General features: G+C 38.2%; 1 pseudogene across 1 annotated transcript; it reads left to right on the top strand.

The window, feature by feature from the left end:
* Nucleotides 1-5,227: 5,227 nt before the first annotated feature.
* LOC115896143 lies at nucleotides 5,228-6,109 on the top strand (annotated as a pseudogene). The gene has a single exon (XR_004056093.1). The product of XR_004056093.1 is annotated as a 60S ribosomal protein L23a pseudogene (transcript).
* Nucleotides 6,110-10,001: the final 3,892 nt, after the last annotated feature.

The following is a 10,001-nucleotide window of genomic DNA, read 5'->3' as shown; positions in this document are numbered from 1 at the left end:
ACTCTGACCCAGGATCCCATCCAGGATCCCGCATGACATGTAGTCATCATGTCCCTGTAGGCTCTTCCTGGCTGTGACAGTGTGTCAGGCTTTCCATGTCATGATGACCTTGATAGTACTGAGGAGAATTGGTCAGGAATTTTTTAGAATGTCCCCCATTGTCACTGCATGTTCTGAAGGTGAACTGTCACCTTTGATGTTCACTTGGATCATTTGGAAGAGCTACTGTTTGTCAGGTTTCTCCACTGTGAAGTTATTTTTCTTCCTTGCCCATAATGCATGTGTTCTTTTGGAACAAGTCACTGTGCAGAGCCCACACTTACGGAGTGAGGAGTTGGCTCCACATTATTGATGGCTGAGTGTCTACATCAATTACTTGGAATTCTTTTGCAAAGGAGATTTCTATGCAACTCCGTTTTCTTACCTGTGTATACAAATACAGACACCTAGATAATTACTTTCAGCTTTAGTTATTATTCAACACTACAATTCATTCCTGTGTTGGCCATCGGTAGCTGTTTTTATTGGCTATTATTTTTTTTTGATATATATATATTTTTTAGTACTTACTTACTTTCTGATACTTCAAGATTATCCCGACTCCTATATTTACTGTCCCAGTTCTAGTATCAGACATTTCTTCAAAGAGCCTGATTCCTTTCAGAATGGTAGGAAAACTTACATCTGGCTGCTGAATGAGCACATTGTTGAATGAGCACTTGTTCCTCATTAGCACTGCTAGGAAGTATATGTGTGTGTCTAACCTACCTATACACACCTAATTATAAAGTTTTCTATGTAGAACTGTGTGTATCTATATTTAAACATAAGTTTACGTTCATGTCTCCACCTCTGATCTACTATCACATGAATCATTCTAGCCTTCTCCCCTTGCTAATTTGTAACTCCCTACTTCAACAGTGAGAGACCTGGTTCCTACCACCTGCGACTTACGTAAGTCATTGTTTTATTCCAGATACAGATACTGTGGTTTTACAATTGTTCACAATTGCTTCTGTAGGAAAGAACATTATAAAATAGAATCCAGTGATGAAGTATAGTTCGTTTGCCTTCAGCATATGGATTCTATTCACTTTCAAAGTGACTTAGGTCAACACCATTTTCCCTAAACCTTCAGTGAGTTTTTTCCTACATTTGTGTCTTTGTTTGTTTTGTGCTTCTGTAACAGAATACCTGAGGCTGGGTAATTTATAAGTAAAAAAGGTCCTTTTGGCTCACAATACTGGTGGCTTGAATGTCTGAGATTGGGCATTTGCATCTGGTGGAGTCTCAGTCTTTTTCACCTCATGGTGGAAAGTGGAAGGGGAGCAAGGGGTGCACCAGAGATCACATAGCAAGAACGAAAGCAAGAGGGAAGCCAAGGAACCCAAATTCTTGTTAACTACCTACTCCTGCAGGAATTAATCCATTCCTGTGAGAGCAGAACTCACTCATCCCCATGGAGGACATTTATCTATTCATGAGGTATCCCTCCCCATGACCCAAACACTTTCCACTAGGCCCTACCGCCCCACACTGCCACATTGGGGGTCAAATTTCAACACGAGTTTTTGCAGGGACAAACAACATCCAAACCATAGTAATTTGTAGCATAGTTAAATTATTTTTCACATGATGTATTCTGTCCTGGGATACTCCACATCCTGAGTAATTTTATTTAATTTGAATAGAATTTGATTTACCCATTTGGTTGTAAAATTCTGCATGTTTTGACCAATGCATTGTGGTAGGTATCCCACTATTAAAGTATCATATGGAATGCTTCAAACCCCCACCTCATGGAGCCAATGGTTTCCCATCTGTGTAGTTTGCCTTCTGCAGTGTCTCATTAAATGAGGTCACACTGTGTGTATTCTCCTCAGACTGTCTTCTTCCACTTAGCAATGTGCATACAAGATTCACTCATGTCTTTTTGTGAGTTGATAGCTTGTTCCTTTCTATGGCTAAATAGTATTCCATTGCATGAATGTACCACAGTTTGGTTATGCATTTTGGGGAGAAAACCTTCCTCTTCTAACTTTGTTCCAGAGTTGGAGATCTTCAAATTAACTGACAACAGATACATTAGTATGAGAGACAATACTTGGCTTCTTATTCCACAAGTATCATTGTGGGACAAAATTCGTCAGATGGCAGGATCCAGTTTACAAAGAGATAAAAATAGCCCAAAAACAAGAAACAAGACTAGAATCTGATAACCCACAATAGCTATAGCTTTCCTTAAAAAAAAATGTTTTTTGAGACAGGGTCTGGCTCTGTTGCCCAGGCTGGAGTGCAAAGGTTCAACAATCTCAGCTCACTGTAACCTCTACCTCCTTGGTGCACGTGATCCTCCCTCCTCAGCCTCCTGATTAGCTGGTACTACAGGCACGTATCATCGTGCCCATCTAATTTTTATATTTTTGGTAGAGACGGGGTTTTCAACATGTTGCCCAGGCTGATCTTGAACTCCTGGCCTCCCAAAGTGCTGGAATTATAGGCATGTGCCACCATGCCCAGCCAAGTTATAGTTTTCCATTGAAAAATAAAATTTCTCTCTGTAGTTACCATCATTTTTGATCATAATCAAAGTAAGACTATTCTTGTTTTAAAATTAAGTATAGTTTTGTTAGATTTTGCTTGATTATTTATGTAAGTGTAGCAAGAACAGGAGATGGCCACATAGGTGCTTTCAAGTTTCTTTGTTGGAAGTTTTCATACAGAATCTCAGATTTGACTTTTAAAAGTCTTATTCAGGCTAAAAGCCAAGCTAAGAGCATACTATCAAATTTCAACTGCAGTCCTTATAGCTTTGTGTGAATTCCTCTCTTCTTGAGGCCCCCAAAATATTGCTAAATTCCTGGGCCTACCAGGAAATGACCTTCTTTACTAACCTGTAAGGCTGTGAACCCTGTAATGTAAGTATCAGGCTGACTTTTCTCAGAGTGCTGTTGGGAATGAAGTTTTTGGTGTTCCAAAAAAAAAAAAAAAAAAAAAAAAGAATTAATATGGGAACAAATAATCTCTTAGCAAGGCGAGCTTTACTTTCTGCAGAAAGGGTGCTACTCAATAGCTGTCCAGCCACAAGAGCACACTGAACAAAGGAGACAGAGTTACTTATAACCTGATGTGTCTACCCTACTGCTGTGTCCAGTTACCATTGGCTGGAATAGGACCTCACATTTTATACCTTACCCAATTGGCTATTAGTTTAAAACTTTCTTAATTAGGTAAGGGGAATAGAACAAAGAAAGAAAAGGAAGTTGCCAGGGATAGTTAAGGAAGCATCTCTAAATAAGGAATGGCATACACTATGGGCTGGGGCTTGTCTAGTTCTGTCCAGGCATGCTGGAGCAAGCTAGGACAACTGATTTGGAACACACACACACACACACACACACAAATAGTGGATAGCAATCTTATAGTAAGAAATTGTGACTTTTTACAATCTTTGAAGAAGAACTTTCCCATTTCTCACAGTGCTTTATAAGCATTGTCTCCATAATAGTCAACCTTACTTCCTTAAAATTGCTGGTCATAACTGATCTTAGGTACACTTCCAAAATATGATATTCCAGTAAAAACCTTGATAATATAACCAAAATTTCCAATTATGACCTGCTATAAGGTGAACAGATTCTTACTGGACTTTTGCTAATAACTATATCATCATGAAAATTAGAGTATTCAGTAAGAATTTCAAAATTCTGGAAAGATTAGGCAGGGAAAAAAAGATAAATGCTTCAGTTCTGTTTACAAAAGTATAATCTACTAAATTGTTGTAAATTACAGTTAGATTAAGAGAAAGAGATTTCTTAAATTCAGAAACCAGAACATTAAAGAACCAGCAATGCTCTAAAAAGCTATAAAATTATAATCAATTTTCATCAGTTCATTCAGTGCCATGTAATCAATTCCAGTCTTGCTGGATCTTGGGTTAGCAGTCTCATGACCCCATCATTTTCTCCACGAGGCTTCTGGAGATCTTCACTGAGTCAAGTGTATGGTCTTAACGTTATTTAAGCAGTATCATCAGAAGTCTTTAACCAGAGTACCTGTCATACTCTTTTCCATGAGTCTCGGAGGGAGTCCTGTATTGGAGATGAACATTCTGACCTTTAGCTGATCTCAGGAGCTTTCAGGAAAGCATCAGGGGGAAATAATATCTAAATGACAAAGAGTATGAAATGGCTGTGATTATACCACAGTTGACAAGGATATTCGAATTTTTCTGTGGCATACAACATTTATTTATTTATTTATTTATTTATTTATTTATTTATTTATTTATTTATTTAGAAACAGAGTCTCGCTCTGTCACCCAGGCTTGAGTACAGTGGCGCGATCTCGGCTCACTACAAGCTCCGCCTCCCAGGTTCACGCCATTCTCCTCCCTCAGCCTCCCGAGTAGCTGTGACTACAGGTGCCCGCCACCATGCCCAGCTAATTTTTTGTATTTTTAGTAGAGATGGGGTTTCACCGTGTCAGCCAGGATGGTCTTGATCTCCTGACCTTGTGATCCACCCACCTCGGCCTCCCAAAGTGCTGGGATTACAGGTGTGAGCCACTGCACCTGGCACAACATTTAAAATAATAATTGGAATTATGACTCAAAACTCTATACTGGCACATAGCATGGATAAGGAGGACATTGACAAATTTCCAGGAATTTTATTTAATTTCTGAAAACATAATATTTTACCCATACAAATATAACACAGGGAAGGTTAGATATCTCTTTTTAATTGTATCTTTTGTAAGGTTTTCCTTATAAAAAATACATCCTACTTTACTTTTGAAACATGCCTTACTTTTCTTTCATGCATTGCATAGAATTGTTTCTAGTTATTCTATTGCTTCTAGTAGTTTTATTTACACATATTGATTATAATTTTAATACTAAGTAATCTTTTATTTTCCAGAGAAAACTAACAAGTAAACAGTTATAAACTGTCATATATTAGCATTCCATAGTAGGTTAGAAAATGTATGAGTATACCATCTCCCAACATCTACAGGGATTATTTCCTCATCGTACAATTTCTCATTGTGATAGACAAAAACATGTTTATTAATGGCCCAAAATATCTTTAGTCTCTCTGTAAAAATAAAAAGCGAAAAGTATATAAACTTGATTTATGTTCAGTAATTAATGTTTTAGTATTGTATCTTATTTATAAATGGTCTAGATATCTAATGCAAATCTTTTACTTAGCTTAACTTTAAGGTTAAAAATTACCAAAAGTATTTTGGAAATTACTATTAAGCAGATTTACAGTAAACAAATTATTTTTGAAATAATGTTTTTCGCTTTTCACAAGATGGCACTGAAAGTGAAGAAGGAAGTTCCTGCCCTCCTAAAGCCAAAGCCAAAGCCAAAGCCAAAGCTTTAAAGGCCAAGAAGGCAGTGTTGAAAGGTGTCCACAGCAACACACAGAAAAGAAGATCCGTATGTCACTCACCTTGAGGTGGCCCAAGACACTGCGACTCTGGAGGCAGCCCAAATATCCTCGGAAGATCACCCCCAGGAGAAACAAGCTTGACCACTATGCTATCATCAAGTTTCTGCTGACCACTGAGTCGGCCATGAAGAAGACAGAAGAAAACAACATGCTTGTGTTCATTGTGGATGTTAAAGCCAACAAACACCAGATCAAACAGGCTGTGAAGAAGCTCTGGGACATGGATGTGGCCACAGTCAACATCCTGATTCGACCTGATAAAGAGAAGAAGGCATATGTTCGAATGGCTCCTGATTATGATGCTTTGGATGTTGCAACAAAATTGGGATCATCTAAACCGAGTCCAGCTGGCTAACTCTAAATATATGAATATCTTTTCACCATAAAAAAGAAATAATGTTTTTCATAAGAATGACAACTTAATTAGAATCAAATTTATAAGCTTTAAGATTTTATGTTTCTAGTAAGTATAATATTAGCTTATTTGAGTAGAACTCAAACAGAATAGGAATTTATGTTTGTTTTATATTCAATAGTGGTAACTTTGAAGACATAGTTGTTTTATTACACCAAAAATATTATATTAACCTTATTTAACTAAGTTTTATCCAAATCGTGTTAACTTAAAAAACATTTGATCAGTTCCTGTATTTCTAGGAGTTTGGTGAATATTTATTTATAAATGCTTATTTTTTTCCAAGCCAAGTTAGAATAGAGCACTTTTAAAGGATTTTATAAATGAATTTTGCAAAGCTATCCTGAGTTAAGAAAATATCACATATACATAACACACATTAATAGACATACAAACACAAATAGAGATTTCATAGCTTTCATCCTGAAATTTCATCCATGAATCAGGCATAGATATTCTGATGATTAATTTTAGATATCTACTTGATTGGATTAAGAGACACACATAGCTGGTAAAACACAATTTCTGGACATATGTGTGAGGGTGTTTCTGGAAGACACTGAGATAACTCTGACCCAATGTAGATGGGCACAGATATGGTTTGGCTGTGTCCCCACTCAGATGTCATCTTGAATTGTAGTTCCTATAATTCCTACATGTTGTGGGAGGGACCCAGTGGGAGGTGATTGAATCATGGTGGTGGTTACTGCCATGCTGTTCTCATGATAGTGAGTGAGTTCTCCTGATCTGATGTTTTTATAAGGAGCTTTTCCCGTTTGGCTCAGCACTTCTCCTTGTTGCTGCTATGTGAAGAAGGATGTCTTTGCTTCCCCTTCCACCATGATTGTGAGGCCCCTCCAGCCATGTGGAACTGTCAGCCCATTAAACCTCTTTGTTCTTTATAAATTGCTCAGACTCAGGTATTTCTTCATAGCAGTGTATAAATGGATGAATACAGGCACCATCCAATTGGTTGAGAAGCCAGATAGAACAAAAAGGAAGAGAAAAGGGGAATTATCTCCTTCTGAAATGGAAACATCTTTCTTCTCCTGCTCTTGACATCAGAACTTCAGGGTCTCAGGCCTTTGGCCTCAGAATGAGAGTTACACCATTGGCTTCCCTCATTCTGAGTCCTTTGGACCTGGACTGAGCCATGCTACGCTTTCCTGGTTCTCCAACTTGGCGCTTTCCTGGTTCTCCAACTTGGAGGCAGACTGTCGTGGAACTTCTCAGCCTCCATAATTATGTGAACCAATTCCCCTAATGAGTCTTCTCTCATCTATCTATCTACATATATCACATTGATTCTGCTTTTCTGGAGAACCCTGACTAATGTGATTACAATAATACAAAATTCACTAGTTTATACAGAAGACTTGGTTTTTGTCTTTGCTCCATTTTTTATTTGTATTATAACTGTGTTTCTGGAAAATGGAACAAGTTTTTACCTTCTTCATATGAGGGCTAAAGCTTTTTTCTCGCTAATACTTTTGGAGATTTGTAAGATTTTCTTTTGTTTTGACATACAATCTTATGGAGGCAGAGAAATAATTTTTTCTTCTGTTTTATTTTTCAGTCCCAGGTGTTTGCTTTTGCAGATTCTTGAGCATGTTGAGAGCCTCCAAGGCATGGAGCAGGGTGTCTAAAGTTTCAGTGATTATAGGGAGTTGAGAGACTCAAATGGGAAGGGAAAGGTCTAAAAGGAGGCAGTTTGGAAGATAAAAATTTTCTCAAAGGAGCCATTAAAGTTCTAAATAATTCTTATTCTTAGTAAAGTCGTGCAAACAGGAAAGGAAGTAGACAGAATTAGCTCCATATTGGTGGAACACATAGTCAGCAGAGATTTGAGAAGGGAGAATTTAGTCAACTGAGAAGTTCCCATGAAAGGAGCAAGATCAAGATCACAGAGACACCATGAAACAAAAAGCCAGCAATAACTTCCAACCCAAGAGGAGAACACAGAGGCCTCAAAACCAAAGCTAGGATAAGAAACTTGTAGCCCAAGAGTTACCTTCCAGACAAAGAAGCCTGAGATTCCAACCCAGCTTCACAGAGTACTCACTCAAAATGTTACTGAAACTGTAGGCTTTTCAATGACTTAGCCATGCATGCAAAAGGCATTCCTTAAGGTGGTACAGAAGATGGAGCCCCATATCCAAAGATAGCCAAGGAGAAAGAAAGACCCCTGTTGGCAGAGCCATTGGGCAAAGGCAACAGAAAAGAAGACAAGAATCCTAATGGGGTGAGATCCTTTCAGATTTAGGCTTATACAAACTCCTGAGAATTGGCAGGTTGACAGCCATAAATGGGGTACCAACTTTTCTACTCATTGGATTACAAGTTCCTCAGCATCCAAAATGATTAACAAAATGACAATTTCTAGGGCTTTTGTGGGAAAGTATGGAAGGTCTTTTTGAACCTTTTAATGCTGTCAACAGAAGAATGATGACATTCATAAATTTAGAAAGGAGATATTTATTTATTTATTTATTTATTTATTTATTTATTTATTTATTTATTTTGAGATGGAGTTTCACTCTTGTTGCCCAGGCTGGAGTGCAATGGTGTGATCTCAGCTCACTGCCACCTCCACCTTCTGGGTTCAAGCGATTCTCCTGCCTCAGCCTCCCAATTAGCTGGGATTACAGATGCCCACCACCAAGCCTGGCTAATTTTTTGTATTTTTAGTAGAGACAGGGTTTCATCATGTTGGCCAGGCTGGTCTCAAACGCCTGACCTCTGGTGATCCACCTGCCTTGGCTTCCCAAAGTGCTGGGATTACAGGCATGAGCCACCACACCCAGTGAGAGATTTATTTCCTATAAAGGGTTGCAGCCTGCAGGATTGTCCTTCTGACAGACTGGGAAACATAGCCTCCAGCCAGAAGCCAGAAACAGATGCTTCAAGGGAGATGTAAAGGAAATAGTAATTTATGCTGAGTGGAATTGGCAAAAACATATATTTAATAAACTCTAGGAGGAGTCATGAATATTTATGAAAGGAGAAATGCATGCTTGTGCAATTGAGTTTCTTGCTTCTTCGTGGGTCCCATGTACAAAAAATGGCAGTGTTAGCACAATCCCAGGGTAGAGTTTTCAGCCCTCTGACATTAAAAGGTGAAGCAGAGGACATGAAAACTCACTCTGTGCATCCTCTGTACACAGGCCAGAACCTCTCCGTCATGGGTGGTCTCTTATTAGGCAAGAAAGGAGAGGTTGATATCAGTGGCGGTGCCTTTGAAAGCGCTGGTTTCTGTTTAATCCTTAGGGAAGAAAGCCTCATCATGGTTAGCAAACGAGGGGGTATAACGAGGTGTATCTGACCCCCATCATCCCATCCTGGCCAAACTGAGAACTCAGTTTTGAAAGTTACTCTGGAGTTCCCTCAGCCAAGAGTTGGTCTGTTCAGTCAGTTGGGAGCTTAGGATTTCATTTTCATTTATCAATGCTAATGGGAAAGAGTACACTGTCTTCATGGCAGCTGAATTTGCAAGAAACTACTTGGATGGAGTTAATGGCAGCTGTATTTTTCTGGGAGCTCTGCTTTAATTGGATAAAGTAAATTCTGGTAAGATTTCTTCCTTTATCTTCAGTATCTCAAATGTTTTCATTTAAATAATCTTTATAAGAACTCTTGATGTCTGAGTGGATTCCCACACAGTCATCTACTAAAAGACTTTCTGATTCTTTTTTTCCTTTTGTCATTATGAATAGAGCTTCTGTAAATAATTGCATGGTAGCTTTTATTTAGAAATAACATCAAAGTAGTTGTCCAAATACTTAGGAATGTGATTTTTGGATTGTAAGGTGAGACTTGTTTAGCTTTGGAAAAAACTGCCCAACTTGTAATAGGGGGGGAAAAAGAATTTTCTGTGTTTTTGGAATTCTTAGATGGGACCCTCTGTAACAAATGACAGATTAAAATGAGAAAAACAGAAAAGTTTAAAAACATGTATACCTTATTGATAAGACTCTTTAGTGATTTAGTTATCCTCATCTTCTTGGTGCTGAGAGAGAGAGGTAGCTTTTAAATGGGGATTTCCTTTATAGATGTAAATTTTCCTTACACAAGGGTAACTTCTACTCTGTTTTCAGAACTTCCTTTGTTGGCATTTTTTTTTTCAA

This window comes from Rhinopithecus roxellana, unplaced genomic scaffold (assembly GCF_007565055.1).
Source record: "Rhinopithecus roxellana isolate Shanxi Qingling unplaced genomic scaffold, ASM756505v1 contig5407, whole genome shotgun sequence".
NCBI lineage: Eukaryota > Metazoa > Chordata > Mammalia > Primates > Cercopithecidae > Rhinopithecus > Rhinopithecus roxellana.
This window is presented reverse-complemented; position numbering and strand designations above follow the sequence as displayed.